Source organism: Macrobrachium rosenbergii, unplaced genomic scaffold, assembly GCF_040412425.1.
Source record: "Macrobrachium rosenbergii isolate ZJJX-2024 unplaced genomic scaffold, ASM4041242v1 13908, whole genome shotgun sequence".
Taxonomy (NCBI): Eukaryota; Metazoa; Arthropoda; class Malacostraca; order Decapoda; family Palaemonidae; genus Macrobrachium; species Macrobrachium rosenbergii.
The window spans coordinates 5429702-5447879 of record NW_027100725.1 but is presented as its reverse complement, the minus strand read 5'-3'; the positions used below and the strand labels follow the sequence as shown (position 1 = coordinate 5447879).

Here is an 18178-nt window from a genome sequence, read left to right as displayed (position 1 = left end):
TGTATTTAGTTTTTTTTTTTTTTCATTTTAAGAGAGAGAGAGAGCCCAGTTGTTGGGCTAACTGATGTTCACGGGAATAAACAAGAATTGAATTCAGCATTACTTGATAAACAAGTAGTTACTGAAGGCAATGTTCATAAGTTTATTCAGATCCCCTCTCCTTCACGTCTCATCATATGCTTCCTCTTAAAATATCATGAATTTATGCATTTTCTCCCTCAAAGTTCCTACAAACTCCCCCAATCGAACAATCTTCGGAAATAACGATATTAACGCCATCTGCTTCAGGTCATTTGTTCTCCCCCTCGATTTGGAACCACCTTGACTTGGTGAGGGGGCTCTTGAACCCCAGGAATGTGTTCCCTGGTTTGAGTCCAAGAGTCCCATATACCATTATATATTTCTTTGAATGAATTTTTGTGGAATTTTACGCTTTTGCTAAAATTTATTGACCTGATAAAGAGAAAAGATACTGCACTGGGACTGGGTTTATATCTGAAGCAATAGTGGAAACTGTAGGATTCACCAACTGTCTCTAGAATGTTCTGACCTGAGTGATATCAGATGGAACTATTCTTTTAGGCTGGACCACGGATTCCAGAGGGTCTAATTTGTGGGATAGGACTCTTTGGCCTTCATCCGGTTTGCCCACAACATGATAGAGTGGGATGATAGTATTCTCGTAATACCTTCGGTCCTAGCAAGCGGGTTTGGCTTGCACTTGGGCCACTATAATCAAGTTGTGTCATTCCCTGTGGGGTAGGGTAGGGATGCGGACATTTGGAAGTCGGTTCTCACGTGTGCCATTGGTGGAAGAATTAACCCCAAGAAAGGCTGATGATATCTTTTTAAGGTTTTCGGGTTCATTATCATTATTATTATTATTATTATTATTATTATTATTATTATTATTATTATTATTATTTTACCCCTCTCAACTCTTCATGTCTAGCATTTATAGGGATTCAGGTACCACTGGACCCTCTGATAGTGCTGTTCTGGCACAGATGATGATCTCTGCACCCAATTCCTGGAGACTGAAATTTCTCCAAATGTTTATGACTCTCCAAAAATAAATTGACAAAAACAGCAGAAATAGTAACATCCTGATCCCCTCCTGACTTCCCCTCCTGTGGGCCCCCTCTAGCCATGCTATAGGATGACGACTTCTAAGAAATCTCTTCCAAAATTAAATCCTCAACACAGCCAGGTTGTGTGAAATTTGAAAATACCTATTGAAGACTTACCACCGGTTGTGATTATGAAATGATCTCGACAGCCTGAAATAATTTGGAACTGTTGTAGGAATCAGATGAACTTTATTGATATTGAATTTAGATGGGAAGCTTGGGATACCTTTTAGCCATGATGAGGCTCTAGTCAGTAGGATGATAAGGCCATACAACAGGTCAAGCCACAGTACGAGGAGCCTTAACAGACAAAGTTCCTGCAAAGACATGGACGTTTATGTGCCATCTAAATGGGCTCAGGATAAAACCAGAGAGAATCAGAATGCTGAAGTATGGACTCCAAACCTCCTATATTGCTGGTAGTTTCAGCCAAGGAGGAAAATTATAACTACTAAAAATTTTGCAGTTTTCTTCAGAAAGGTGGAGGAATGAATAAGGTGATATTTCTGTTCCTCTGGGAAGAACTCACTCTATTCATGCCAAATCCACAACCCAAGCATATATGCTGACCTTGTTGGACATAAAAAATGATGAAATGATTACGAAGATCAAGCCCCACTTAAACTTTAATTATAACATGACAGAAGAAGAAATTCTAGAAATGAGTCCCACTTCAGTTTGGAGAGTAAAAAAGGCAGCTATTGACAACATGACCATTTTAACCTTTGTAGACTCTAAGTAACTTCTCATGTCACATTTGAAATTAGTGGTAAGAGTACGTCCTTTCCAGCAATGTCCAATGCAGTGCTATCATTGCTTTAAGTTGGACCCCATCAAAAAACTGAGAAAATGCTAAAATTTGTATAAATTGCTCTGGTTTCCATCATGATGATGAATGTAATAGAAAAGCAAAATGTGTTAATTGTTAACTGGAACATAAATCCAATAACAAAAACTGTGAAATTTACAAATTTGAACTGTCTGCACTAAATAAAGCCAATGCAGAGCATATAAGCATCGGTTTTGCAAAAGACAATTAGACAACAACCTGTGGCTATGCTCAAGTTCTTAAGCCAGTACCCTCATCTACTGCTAGGGTGCAGTGGCAGCACCCTCTAATGTAACAGGCACAACCACTGTAGTGGTCACTTATCTGGTCAGGTGTCTTGTCTGTTGAGGCTGTGAGCACAAGCCTCCTAGGAAGATAAGATGGCACTTAACCCAACCACCTTGGAATTGTCTCAGGCAGTCTCTGCCTGATTTAATGGAGATTGAGGAGCAAAAGCACCAAAAGTGGAGACGTTCCCCCTCATCCTCTCGTCCCTCAAATCCAATTAAACATGCATCACTTAGTAATAGATATGAAGTACCAAGCTCGATGCAAAAACCCAAGCCTGAATTTAATTGACAAGAAAGGGAAACAAAATGACACCAGTAAATCAACAGATAATAAACCAAAGCTGTCAAGACCATTCCTTTCCAAATCATCTCTTGATAATACTCATAAACAAAAGAGAGTAAATGAGAAGGCTCCATCCAAAGGGCTCTCTACTAAGTCCAAAAAATACTTTTCACATCAATACTACAATGGAACTGTAGAGGTCTTGGGGCCCGAAGTGAAGAGCTGAAGGTACTACTCCAAGACCATAGCCCAGGTATTGTGTGTCTCCAGGAAACTAAGCTTGGAAGCGCACAATATAATCCTGGGTTAAATTACAGCATATGTAATTCTCCACCACCAATCGGAGATAGAGCTAAGGGAGGTGCAGCAATTATTGCGCATAAGTCGTTGCAACACTCCTTGCTATCAATTAATGCTCATCTCCAAGCTGTAGCAGTAATTTTCGTTTTAGACAAGCAAATTACAGTTTGTTCCATCTATCTTCCTCTTGATTTGGATTTCACTTATAATGATATTCATTTACTGATCAATCAGCTTCCTGCTCCTTTCCTCCTCCTTGGTGATTTTAATGCTCACAACCCATATAGGGTGGGAACACGACAGATGCCAAGGGTAGGATGCTGGAGGGTATTACAGGTGATCATAATATCACTATACTCAATATTGGAGCCATGACTTACCATAACATTTACTCCAATATTTATTTGGCTATCGATCTGAGCTTTTGCTCATCTAGTGTTCACATCGATTGTCAGTAACAACATTCAAATGGGAGTGACCAATTCCCAATCCATATAGAATCAGTTAAGAATTAGCCATCTGAGTCAACTCCCAAATTGAAGGTAGATGAAGCAGACTGGAAGAAATTTAATGAGTCTGTTCTCATGGACAAGAATGTAAAATCATTTCCATCCATCTCAGAGGCATATAATTACTTTAATGCCACCACCATCAGCATTGCAATTGCCTCTATTCCAACAACAAAAGGGAAGTCCTCTAGACCAGCAGTTCCTTGGTGGAACACAACCTGTAGTAGTATGAGAAAGAGGAGTGGAACTGGCCAAGCCAAAGTTATTTACCAATGTGCTGTGATCAAGCAAAATAAATATTTTAAAAAAGCGAAAAGAGAGTCATGGATGTACTACATTAATAGCATTAGCTCAAAAACACCATCCAAAATGATTTAGAAGAAAATTTAAAAAAAACTAAATGGCAAGTTTGTCCCTAAACCTCTGCCTACCTAAGATAAATGGTGACCTAATCACCCAACCAGAGAGGGTCGCAGAAAAATAAGAACATTCCTCGAGAATTTCGAGTAGTGAGAACTATTCTCTAGAATTCCAAGACATTGGAAATGCCCAGATTTCTCTTGATTTAAGTGAAAATAATTTTGAACCAAATAATGCAAAATTACACTGCAGGAACTCAAAGATGCCTTGCAGAATACTCAAACCATCACCTGTGAAGATAAAATACTTTATGAATGCCGAAACATCTCCCAGAAAAGTCAAAGAAATTTCTTTTAGATGTAATAAATGAAATCTGGGAAACTGGTATTATTCCTAAGAGCTGGAAATTATCACTAATGCTCCCTATGAAAAACCCAAACAAGGATCCTGCTTTACCAAGCAGCTACAGACCAATAGCTCTCACCAGTTGTGTTTGTATGATGAAAGAGATTACACTCAGACTTATATGGCAATTAGAAACAAATTAATTGTTTTCTCCATTCCAGTTTACGGAAGACTATATCTACTTTAGATCCCTTGCTCAGGCTCTCAAACCAAATATAACAAGGTTTTGCTAAACAGAGCCAAATAATAGGAGTTTTCTTTGATTTCGAAAAGGCATATGACACCACATGGCGTTTTGGTATTATAAAAAAAAGTTGTATAAGATGGGCATTAAAGGAAAAATGATCAGATTTATAGATTAGTTTTTATCAGAAAGTTATGTAAAGGTAAGAGTTGGGAATCATGTATCTCAACCTTTCTTACAAGAAGAGGAAGTTCCTCAGGGTAGTGTCCTTAGTGTCACCCTCTTTGCTATTGCCATTAATGAAATATTAGAAAAGATATCACCACCAGTAAAGGGCTCTTTATTTGTAGATGATTTGGTTCTGTACTGCACAGTATATGATGCAGTATCTACTAGCAGGTTCATGCAAAGAGCCATCGATAAAGTAATCAAGTGGGCTAATGAGCAAGGATTTCGATTTTCCGAATCAAAAACTGTCGCTGTTCGGTTCTGCAGGTGCTGAACTAAGGAAACTATTCCAACTCTTACCTTAAATGGAATTATTTTACTCACTTACTGAAGTAAAATTTTTAGGAATGGTTTTGATGAAAAGCTCGCTTGAATAATCATATTGACCATATTTAAAAGTGGCGAAGAGATCACTAAATATTTAAAAGTAGTATCTAATTTTAATTAAAAGCATTAAGAAGTCATTATAAGGCTTTATAATGCAGTATGTTTATCTAAGTTAGACTATATTGGTAAGTATATCACTCCGTTTCAAAGACTAAACTTAAGGAATTGACATTGTGCGTGAATATGGAGTTAAGATCTGCACTGGCACTTTTAGAACTTCAACATTGAGTATGTATGTAGATCTGTCATTAACACTGGACTTAAGGAGGCATGAGCTAGGTCTGAGACACACTATGCGGCTGAAAGCTCAAAGGAGAACTTCTTCTTTGAGATCTTAAAACAATGTGACTCCAAGTCTTGGATCTAGGATCTTTCACTACCATTTCCCAAATCAGGGACATCTGGGTGAACTGAGGATGAAGTATAAAACGCAGATCCTACACTTAAACATCCTGCTATCTCTCCTTGGTTTATTCCAGCAATAGATGTCTGCATTAAAGAGACAAAGAAGAAAGATCGTCCGGAAGAAGAAGTCAGAAACAAGTTTTTGGAGCATGATGAGAGGCATATAAATGATAGGAAAATCTATACTAACGGATCAAAATCGGAAGATGGAAGATGTGCAGTGGTGTGTGAGGAGGAATCATATATAAAAAAAGTTATCAGACTCCTCATCCATATTCACTGCTGAAGCAACAGCCATAGTTGATGCTTTAAATCTTGCATCTGATAAGAAATTCAAATCCACAGTAATATACAGTGACTCAAGGAGAGTTTGTATTCTAAAGAAGTTTAACCCCCATCCTGTTACGCCTTTGCTGAGACCATAAACTTCCAGGCCCAATACAGAAAGACATGGGCTCTGTGTAGACGTTTGCACACAGACAGAAATATCAACCAGGCAACAATGAAAAACGAAAGAAAATCCTAACAATATTTATTAAGCACAAAGAACTGAATTGAACACAAATAAATTTTCCTTAAGGAAATTACTTCCAACAAAAGTACAAACAATTTTTTAGCACTTAATAAATGACTACTGTTCATAATAATTCTAAAGCTTAAATACTAATTCCTAACATGGACTATTATTACGTAGGTGATCAAAATTTATATTGAAAAGAAAAGCTGGCTTATTAAATTAACTCCTACCTAAAATTATACTAAAGGGAAGAAGGAAGGAGAAGATCATAAAACAAGAAATAAAACCTTAAATCTCCTACCTAACTTTATAAAGCTAAACACAAAGATAGTTATAATAAGTTGGGAAAGCAATGCCTCCAAACAAACTTACAAAAGACAAACAAACGCAACGGATATGAACACTTAAAAAAAACAATACAAAATAATATAAATTACACCTGAAATAGTTGTAATAACATTTCAGAGCTGTCACGCCCCGAAGAAAGCAGTTACGACGCACGAGGAAAACACGGAGCTGTATCTAAGCTCTCACTCCGAAGATGAGGGGCCAATCAAAAGGTGTCCTGCTGTAATCCTCATGAACACACACGCACCAGTGTTGTAGCAATTGTCCACAAAATATCCAGGACAAAACAATAAACGGCACATTACCTGGTGATATCCAATTTACTGGCCACCTCACTGGCTTCATGGAACCCAAGGTGCAGCTGCTGGAGACAAATGTGTGGTCCAGGAGACCCTGAGCATGTCAGGAAGTGAACAAAATAGTGAAGATCCACTCAACTGAGGACAATTCTGATATACAAAGGCGTGTTGGTCCTTGAGAAATCCAAACAGAAGCCGAAGGAGTGCCAGTTTCAACACTCAAGAATACGGTCACAACGTTCTCAAACTGCCAGTCTGCAACAATATTGTGGCTCATTCCACTAACCCGAACTCCCCAAGATACACACCCTCCTCTGGACGACACTTTGTCCACGTCACACGCCCAAAAAAATAAAAATATAAGAGCGCCAAAAATAGCACTATCACTTAAACACCTGGCGGAGGAGGAGAAACAGCACTGAAAAAAACAGCTGAAGGCTAAAACAAACCTTCACAAAATCTTGAATTTAACTTTAAAACTAAACTTAATTTAAGGAAACTAGTAACTTAATTTAAACTTTATTAATATAAAATGAAAGCAATTTCCTTAAGAGCAAAATATCAAGAAAACTACGTTAAAACTGATAATTTTCCTCCCCGAAAAAAAAAATTTATTTAAAAAAAGAAATTTTTAATTATATAATTCCACAAACAACTTAAATCAAAAATGTGTTCCTAAAAAGGAAAATGACCAACATCAACACTGCTAATAACATTTTACCATAAATCCTAACATCACTCATTAAATCGACCATTCTTATAAAACTAAGCTAAACTCATACAAGCCATTCCAGTCAACACATCATACAAAACCTGCAAGAAATATTATTAGGCTGCCAATCGAACTAGATAACAAAATGACAACTTCTAAAGCTGAAAAAGAAAATTAAGTATCAGACCAAAAAAACATTAAAGGTACAAGTTTAAGTACGTATTGTCCAACATATGCGTTTGAAGAGAGTTGAGTTGGGGCAGAGACATGAGCTCAGAAAATTCAAACCAACCCTCGAGCAAGTTATATCAGTTATGCCTGTGCTAGACTTCGAGTAACACTCAGCATTTATAGTATAAAAATAATAAAAGCTGAGAAAACTTAATGCTCATGTAGACATACAAACCAAAATATACAAGAGGGGGTGTCATCCAATATGGCTACGAGTCAGGGCTAGTCTCGCAACCTCCAGTCTTCATAGCGTAAAAATAATGATGGCTGGACCGGACGACAATTAGTGACTTCAGCACACCCCACAACCCAGATCAACTCAACCTCGAGAAAGGGCATCAGGTATTTTATTTTCGAACCTTTCACGTGCCTGATGTCCAAATTAAACTCTTGTAATTGCAAGGCCCAGCGAAGGATTCTTTGGTTAGCCCCCTTCATACGCTCGATGAAAACCAAAGGATTATGGTCCGTCCATACCTGTATGGGAAAAGCAAAATTAGTTATATAAGGCTTAAAATGAATCAGTGTTTGGACCAAAGCCAGGGCTTCTTTCTCAATGGTCGAATATCTCTTTTCGCCGCCATCAACTTCCGACTGAAGTAAGACGGGATGAACTTCCCGTCTTCTCCACGCTGAAATAACACTCCTCCAATTCCCACATCACTGGCGTCAACAGCCACAATGAACGGCTTCTGAAAATTTGGGGAGGATAGAATGGGGTTAGTCATTAGTATAGATTTTAAACTGTTAAATGATTCCTTACACTGAGTCGTCCAAAGAAACTTACGACCCTTTTCTAAAAGCTGGGTCAAAGGTTGAGCAAGGTCAGCAAAATTTCTAATGAACCTTCTATAATACCCAGTCATACCTAAAATTCTTCTGACCTCCCGTATATTAACAGGACTCTTAAGGTTCATAATAGCCTCAAGATTCGCTTGCTTAGGGGCTACTTGACCCAAACCGACTTCATGTCCCAGATAAATTACCTTTGCTTTCCCAAATTCACATTTCCCAAGATTTACCATGAGACCCGCATTTCTCAATGCATTCAAAACTTTCCTTAACCGTACCAAATGTGTATCCCAGTCATCATTATAAACTACTAAATCATCTATATAAATAGCAATACCATCTAGACCGCAAATCACTCTATTCATTAACCTTTGAAAGTGCATGCCGCATTTTTCATACCAAATGGCATTACTTTGCACTCAAATAACCCAAAAGGTGTTACAAATGCAGAAATTTCTCGGGCCCGATCAGACAAAGGGACCTGCCAATAACCCTTTAACAAATCTAACTTGGAAATAAATTTGGCAGACCCAATTCGATCAAGGCAGTCATCAATCCTAGGAAGTGGGAAAGAATCACTTTTGGTGTGAACATTCACCTTAAGGTAGTCCACGCACATCTGGAAGTTTCCATCCGACTTCTTAACCAACACAATGGGTGAACTCCATGGACTGACCGAAGGCTGAATGAGGTCGTGATCTAACATATACTTTATTTCTTTTTCTACAATACCCTGCTTGGTGGGGTTCAACCTGTAAGGACTTTGCTTTACCGGAGTGGCATTTCCCACATCCACATCATGAACCAACAAATTAGTTTGACCCGGTGAATCCCTAAACACATCTGAAAACGAATGAATTAGATTTAACATATCCTTTTTCTGAGTACCCTTCAAATGCTTTAACCCTTCTTTAAGACCTTCAAAACTTTGCAGATTATCCAACAAAGCATCTGAAGGTACTTGACCTAATAAATCATCAAAATCATCTACTGACACGGATGTATCTACAACTACAGGTTCTTCATATACAATAGCCAGGGGGTCTACATTTTTACAGTGATAAGATTTTAATCTATTAATATGGAACACCTTACACTTACGCCGAGTTCCTGGAGCTTCAATCTCATAATTAACACCAGATAATTTACGTAAAACCTTCCATGGACCCTTATACCTAGGCTCTAAGAAATTATCAGGGTCCATGCTGAGAACCAATACCAATTCACCCAGCTCAAAAGAACGGGTTTTAGTCTTCCTATCAAAATTTTGCTTCATTCTAACCTGGGAAGAACTTAAATTTTCCTTGGCAAACTCCCAAGCCATAGTCAACCTATTTCTCAAACCATCCATAAATTCACCAATTTTCATTTTTCCTTTTTGCTTGGACCTAAGGATTTCACCCAGAACCTCCAACGGACCCCGTATCTTATGCCCAAAAATTAACTCAAAAGGGGCTACACCTGTAGACGCATTTGGGTGATTACGAATAGCAAAAAGGGCGAATGGGAGAGCCTTATCCCACTCGTTTCCTTTTTCATAACAATACTTCTTTATAATTGTTTTAAGGGTCTGGTGAAACCTCTCCACCACCCCTTGACTCTCCGGATGATAAGGTACGCTGGTAATGTGCTGAATGGCCAGTTCAGCACATTTACCCTAAATACCTTACTCGTGAAATTCGTACCACAATCGGTCTGAATAACACGAGGAGACCATACCTAGAAAAATATTCAACCAGTTTATCAAACACAATTTTAGACGTTATACTCCTCATTGGAAAGGCCTCTGGGAACCTAGAAGCTCGATCCATAATAGTTAAAATATACATAAACCCAGTTTTTGTTTTGGTTAAAGACCCAACCACGTCAATGACCAGCTCCGAAAATGGTTCCCCAATAGCTGGTATTGGATTTAAAGGAGCTTTAGGAATCGGTTGGTTGGGTTTACCCATCACTTGACATATTTCACAGCTTTTCACAAATTTCTTTACCGATGTATATACCGATGATTTCATACCAGGCCACCAATAATTCTCTGTCAATTTTTTAAAAGTATTCCCCACTCCAAAATGACCTGCAAAGGAATCACAATGAGACATATTTAAAATAAATTCATGAAATCTGGAAGGTACTACAATTTGCTCAAGTCTTGAGGTTTGATCCAAATCATCCACAGAAGGACGACTCACCCTATATAATAAACCCCTAATTAAAACAAACTTAGGTCTTGTTAGATCAGACTCATCACCCAATTCAGAGTTGAATTCTTCCTTTAGGGCTTTTACAAAAACATGCCTATCCCAATCAGGTTTCATAAATGGAATATCACAACTACTACTAACATTACAACTATCTTCTACGGACCCGGGCTCTCTACTTCTACATCCAAATTACATAACCCTAAATCACCTTCAGTGTCATTGCTAATTAAATCACCAGCCTTTGCCACAGCACGGGTAGTCAGTCACAGCTACAGGGTAGGCATGTATCGAGAGAATTGGGAATAATTCATTACCTTTTTCATCCAACATATCATTACCCAGTATACCATCAATATTTGGCACAGGAAGTATATCCACAACCGCTAATTCAGTTACCCTGTCGTATCCAGGAAAAACTAACCTGGCCTTCACCAGTGGAGCTGATAATACAGTGTTTGGGAAACCACTTAATATCACAAAATTACCAGTAGGTTTAATCAAATCCCTAAGCGACTGCTTCAAAATAAGAGAACGAGCAGACCCAGTATCTCTTAAAAATCTTACCGGGCAAACCTTATCATCATTTACAATTTTACCAGGCCAAATATACTTATTATACTTGAGTCACAAATTTCCATCATCGGGTTTCACAACACCGTCCTTACCACTAACATTATTACCAATCCTATTCTTACAGGCATCATTCGGCTCCGAAACAAAAACAGTAGACTTTACAGGGCCGTTTGCAACCAGAGACACAGGACTATACGAATTGTTATTCTGCTGAAGGTATTTCCTTCGAGAGTTACATTGAGCCTGAACGTGACCAACCTTATTGCACCAGTAACAAGTTACATCACGTAAATTCCTATTATCATTGAAATTCCTGTTATTAAAATTTACAAAATTACCCCTATTACCATTATTATTATTTTGGGAATTACTAATCACCCTGGAACCCTGAGACACCAAATTTCTTGAACCCTTATTTTGATTGAAAAATCCAACATTGTTTTGGTTCCTGTTAGAAGATAAATTGCTATTATTATTCCTAAATGATGGATTATTAGAATTCCTGGAAGAAAGTCGATTATTATTACTGTTATCAGGTGACCTGGGATCGGGATTATTATGACTTCGTGCTTGGAAATCCCTAGACTCTGATTTATGGGTTAGCACAAACTCGTCTGCAATTTGGGCTGCACGATCTAAAGTGTCAGCCTTAACCTCTTCTAAATGCACCCTCAATTCTCTCCCGCAGGCTTTCTTAAACTCTTCCGGGAGGATCAGTTCTTTCAGAGCACCTACCGAAATTACCTGCCTACTCTTCAACCACTCGTAAAATTGTTCCCTCTTCATCCGAGCAAACTCCACAAAAGATATAGTTGGAGTTTTAACTGAATTTCTAAATTTAAGCCGGTAGGCCTCGGGCACCAAATCATACGCTTTCAAAACTATGGACTTAACCCTATGATAGTCCCTAGCCACCGAATTGTCCAAAGCATTGTATACCTTTATAGCTTTGCCCACCAACCTACACTGGATAAGCAAGGTCCACATGTCAGCGGGCCAAGACAATCGAGACGCTACCCTCCTGAATGCCCTAAAGAATTCTGGGACATTTGCTCGTCAAAAACCGGCACCAATTTGAGTGCCGCACTCATGTTAAACCTCTCGCTAAACATGGGATTAGGGGAGCTAACCAAGTTATCACTTCCTGTCAACCTTGCCATTTCCAACTTTATCTGAGCCATTTTTAATTCATGCTCCCTTCCCTCTCAGCCTCTTCAAACTCTACTTTTCTTAATTCGATTCTCTTACTTATCAGTTTGAACTCAAAAGCCTCTTTAGACTCCGCCACAAGAGGTACATTTTCTTCCACAGCTTCATCAGAAACAAAAGGATTATTAGAACGATCATAAGTAGGGTTAACAGGTCCTTCGTGACAAAGTCCCTGTACGAGGAGGACCTTCAACAAAGTCAAACCTGCAGCAATGCTCACTTCCTCACCTGAAACTGATGTATTCTCAAATTCACTTTCATTCTCACTCTCATTTACATTTACCAAATTCGCAGCCTCACCAAACTCCTGATCTACCTTTTGCCTAACTAAACTCAAAATTTGTTTTACGAGTATCTGTACTCCTGAACGTAATATTCAAGTACCTCGCACAACTAACCAAATGGGCTTTGTTTAACATCGACAAATACTTCAGGCAATCTGCCGATCCCAAAAATTCAGCAGGTGAAAACTCAAAATCATCCATATTTACTACGGGGTCAGGTATCTTACTACAGAAATAAATATTGCCAAATTAGCCTCCCGCTGCCAAAATTACTGGTCAATATACTGACTGTGTCTTTTACCAGAATCTGGCGAGGTCGCCACATATGTTACGACTCTTTTGCTGAGACCATAACTTCCAGGCTCAATACAGAAAAGACATGGGCTCTGGAGTAGACGTTTTCAGACACAGACAGAAATATCAACCAGGCAACAATAAAAAAACAAAACAAAAAAAACTTAACAATATTTAGTACACAAAGAACTGAAATTGAACACAACAAATTTTCCTTAAGGAAATTACTTCCAACAAAAGTACAAACAGTTTTTAGCACTTAATAAATGAATACTGTACTGTTCACGTAATCCTGGCGGGGAGGAGGAGAAACAGCACTTCCAAAAACAGCTGAAGGCTAAAAACAAACCCTTCACAAAAAGCTTAAATTTAACCTTAAAACTAAACTTAATTTAAGGAAACTAGTAACTTAATTTAAACTTTATTAATATAAAATGAAAGCAATTTCCTTAAGAGCAAAATATCAAGAAAAAACTACGTTAAACCTGATAGCAGGTAAAAACTGAGGGACTTCGAGGTTCTGATACATCATTTTTTTTTCTGTGGAGTTTACCGTAACATATTAACAAATTATGAAAGCTTTCATTCAGAATTATGCATTGACTTCAAATGACTTTCATGTTACACAGAAATCAGGTTCCCAAAAGTTAACTGAACTCAGAGGGTCCTCTCTTCTCATTGCTATTGGATTCAGCTGATGTGCTCCTTCATATGATAATGTTGGTTCTCTTGTGACACAGCCTATCCAGTTTGGTTCAGGACCCAAGTTTAAAACAAAAAATATTCCCATATTGCAGATGGCTTGCCTCAACTAAATTCTTTGTAGAGATATCCTTTTCACACAAGTTTTGTCCTTCATCCCACACTTACGGTCAGACATATCTTGAGTGTCTGTCCAACTTTCAGCCAACAGTGTAAATCAGATATCAAAAATAAATCTTGTCACGAAATTTTGTCAGAAACTACATTATTTGGGATGACTCTTACCTACTGTTAAAGTTAGCTTATATCTCTGCCCCGATAGCCAAGTCACCATTCAAATAAAAAAAGAACGCTTGGCTGAACCGGAAGACTGTCTAGGCCTAATGATATAAGTAGTACTGAGACTTCCTCTTCTGCTCCCCTTGAGGTTCAGGAAGAGCGTGTCGAGAAGCTGGAACAGGATGTGAACCTTATTTTAGAATCAAAGGTTTTGCTGAATGTATGATAGGGAACCATTCTGAGTTCCCCATAGTGTGCAATCATTTTTGCATTCCCTATAAGAGGTAAGGTGTCTGTGCCTTCACCCGTATGTAGCCCAAGCCTAGAATTCCCCTGCAACAGTTGGAAGAGTCTGCTGCCAGGGAACCAGGTTGTTTGTTAGGGTGATTGGGGTTCTGTGCCCTGCGGCACCTATCACTTCTTTTACACCATCTGATTCCTGTTTAATGCATTTGCCGAAAGATCGCTTTAGTAAACATAAATCTTCACACAGTGTTTCAGTTTCACCATCATCGATAGCTAGTACTGTAATGAGGTTGTTGTTAGCACCGATAAGAGTAAGAATGTAGATCTTGACATTGTTATTGATAATAATATGCCTGTAGCGAGTTGTTTTAACCCTGCTATGTTAACTCAGTCAGTTGTTAAAACTATTTTGTCTATTTCCATGTCTCGTTCTAAATCTTTTTCTGCTATTCCTCTGTCTCCATGAGATGCACCTGTTCGTTTCGGCTATTGGAGATTCTCTTTCTGATTCTGTTAATGTTTCTCTTTCCCATCCTACTATGGTTACAGATTCTGCTGTTGCTTCCAAGCTACTTACTTTCTAAAGATGTGTCATCTGGGAACGTTCTTAAGCCGGTTGAGATGCATATAAACAAGGAGGGGGAGCTAGTTGTCACTGACTCTTCTCCTCCTCCCTCTCCCCAACATTTCCAGTTTTCTTTGACGCCTGGTGCCTTGTCTTCTGCTTTGCCAACTTTTGTCGCCTCAGGTCAACAGCTGCAGACTACTTTTCCTGCGGTCTCCCCTCCAGTCGAGTCAGAATTTCGTTGCGAGGAGTCGGCTGCTGTTGCGCCGACTCCTTAGCTGGCAGAAGAATAGTTTGAGTCAGAAGAGTCTTCTTCCGTCTTTTGGCATTTGTTGGAACGTTGCTCTTCTCTCTATCCTCATTCGGTGGAGGAAAGAAGTTCTATAGAGACTAGGTCTCTGTTATCTTCTAGTATTTCAGCGCACGTTAAGTCTTTGAAGAACCCTAAGCTTTCTCTTTAAATAGTGAACATTTTGATGAAATATCTTGTATTCTGGCTCACAAGGCTTCCTTCAAGTTTGCTTGCTAGCTCTAGTCTTCCTGGTTTTTTGAAGTTGCAGAGGCCTGCTTCTTATGACACAGGCATGTTACCAGTGCTTAAACTGTCTTTGGTCAATCTATTCTGATTTCCTTGCTTGACTCAATCCTATGAAGAGACGTGCTCTTGAGACTGGCAAGGTGCTGTGGTCTAATGCAGAGGCAGAGACTTTGTCCAAGTTCTAGTAGAATTATTGAAGGCTTTTCTTTTGCTGAGCATTCGCTTAGTACTATTGCTGCCTCTCTGTGCCAACTTAAGGACTCTGGTGCCAGTGGGTATCAAAGCTTGGGAGGAGTCGGTAGAATGTTTGACTTGCCAGGACAAGGCTATATCAGACATGGCAGGCAAATGTTCTTATGCTATCTCTAACTTGGTCTTGAAGAAGAGAGAGAACAGTTGTGCTCTTATCTTTCATCTAGGGTCTCTCTTGCTCAAAAGATGGCAGCAGTTTTGGTTTCCCATTTGGATTGCCTTCTTAATCCGTCTCTATTTAAGACAGTAAAGGGCGGGAAGATATTTCTGTACAGGAAAATAGGGAGTTTATCGGACAGTCTTTTAAGGCAAGCATGGAAAGGCCTGCTCCTTCCTTTCCTTCTGTCCCTCCAGTCAAGATTCGTCCCTCCTTGTCTCGTGACTCGTCTTCGGCTGCTAAGATCTTTCGTAGGTCCATATCAGGCCTCAATAAGAGCAAAGCTTCTAAAGTTTTTAGAAATAAATGAAGCTTTATGCCCTCAGGTTCCTGTAGGAGGCCGACTGCAGGCCTTCTGGCATGTTTGGAGAGACTTAGGAGCAGAACTTTGTGTGGTGGAGGTATTGAACGGAGGTTATGTAATTCCTTTTCTGTCTCCTCCCCCTCTGCTGTCATCTCCAGTTGCTTTTCCATCTTATCTTCATCAGTGGGAAAAGCGTCTTATACTTCAGAAAGAGATGGTATCATTGCTAGAGAAGAAGGCGGTAGAGCAGGTGTCAGGAAACTTGCCGGGGTTTTGCAACTGTCTTTTCCTAGTACCAAAGGCATCTGGAGAGTGGCGCCCAGTGCAGGATGTGTCAAGACTCAACACATTCATTCGTCTAGCCCCATTCTCCTTGGAATCATCCAGCACAGTGCTAGTGGCAATTCAGAAGAACAACTGGATGATTTCAGTGGACATACAAGATGCTTATTTCCTCATTCTGACAAATCCTCAGTCATGCAAGTTCCTGCGATTTTTCTTTGCAGGGAAGGCATTTTAGTTCAGAGCTCTTTGCTTCAGCCTGTGTACAGCACCTGAGGTATTCACGAGGATTTTAGCACCAGTAGGGGAACATTGTCACCTTTTAAGAGTGCAAATTCTACTCTTATTTAGACAACTGGCTAATGTTGGCCAACTCTTTCGGTGGAATTCTGAAGGCCAAGGATCTGTTACCTTGCCTAGCTCAATCGCTGGGCATCTTGATCAATTTTCAGAAGTCAGTCCATTCTCTCTAGACTCTCTCAGTTTTCAGGCTTTTCCATCAGAGAAATGAGTAGACAATATCTTATCGCTTATAGGAAAATTTCAGCCCCTAAGGAAGCTTCCAGCAAGACAATGGCTGTCTCTGTTGGGACACATGGCATCTCTGGAAAAATTTGTCAGGTTAGCAAGGCTCAGGATGCAGCCATTTAGTTTTAGGCCCAGTAAGTCTTTGGGAGATGTTAGCATGGTGGAAGGATCATCAGAGACTGGGGACAGGGTCATCCCTAGGTGTAATGAGCCCAGACCTCACTTTTTTTTTTTCAGACGCTTCAATGATAGGCTGGGGAGCACGCCTGGGAGGCCATCAGATGTCTGGGATATGGTCGCCACAAGAGAGGGAGTTGCATGTGAACAATCTAGAACTATTGGCAGTATGGAAGTCCCCCCTTCATTGTGAACACCTAGCCAGAGGAAAAGTAATAGCTTTATTTTTAGACAGTACCACTTCTTTGGCATACATCAGAAACCAGGGCAGCATGAGATTAAAGTCAGTGCTTCTGATGGCAGAAAATTTGCTTCTTTGGGAAGATGCCAGGAACATAGTTTTGGTTCCTCAGTTCATTCCAGGGAAACATAATGTTTTGGCAGATCATATGAACAGGAAAGGACAAGTCCTACCCACAGAATGGTTGTTACAATCGTAGGTCTGCCAGTCGTTGTGGAGTGTGTGGTGGCCACCAAATGTGGACATATTAGCGACATTGATGAACAAGAAACTTCCAGTGCGTGTTCTCCATGCCAGGACCCGCAGGCTTGGGCAGTAGATGCATTTCTTCAAGATTGGTCCAACCTAGATTCTTACGCTTTTCCCCTTTTTGCAGTAATAAGGAAAGTGCTGAACAAGTTTTGGGAATTGAACCATTGCAGAATGACTCTTAGTAGCACTGTGGTGGCCTTAGAGAGAATGGTTTCTGGACCTTCCAGCACTTTCGGTGGATCTCCCTCATATTCTTCCATTAAGGAAGGATCTTCTCAGACAACCGAGTTCTGTGCAGTTCCACCAAAGCCTTTGCATGCTATGCTTAACTGCTTGGAGGCTCGACCGTCTCCTCCGAGTGAGGGGATATGGTAAAGTATCTCGAAAATCTGTCCTTAAATCAAGATGAGCAACAACCTTAGCTTTGTATCAGAGGCCGTGGTTTGTGTACTGCTCCTGGTGTCGTTCTAGACTTTAGAGGGATATCCAGCACCCATGCCTCTTGTCACGATCCAAGAATCGTTCCAGGTTCTTTCAAACTCTAAACAACAATGTTTCAACACCAGCAGTTGAAATATGGGAAATGAATATAGAAAGAACCTCTCACAACACTACAACACATTTATTCACAACCTTATTTACAAAAAAATGAAATGTTTCCCCTTTGCTCTTATTCAACATAACACTAAACAAAATAAATCTAACCAGTTATAGATAGGGGAAACAGGTTGCAAGGTAGAGCAATCTTAATACTTAAATGGTGAGTTGGTGAGTTATCCTTTCGTGGCTGGGGTTTCAGCTGAAGATATGATGCTGGCACAATGACCTTGAGCTTGAGGACATCACAGAAGGGTGGCTGGGAACTCAGAAGAGATGTTGCTGGTA

The 18178-nt window shown here is 39.6% G+C and overlaps 1 protein-coding gene across 1 annotated transcript in view; it reads right to left on the bottom strand.

Moving 5' to 3' along the window:
- LOC136838021 (cylicin-2-like) overlaps positions 1–18178 on the bottom strand; it is a 249466-nt gene that overhangs the window by 42422 nt on the left and 188866 nt on the right. The gene's annotated exons all lie outside the window — the stretch shown is intronic.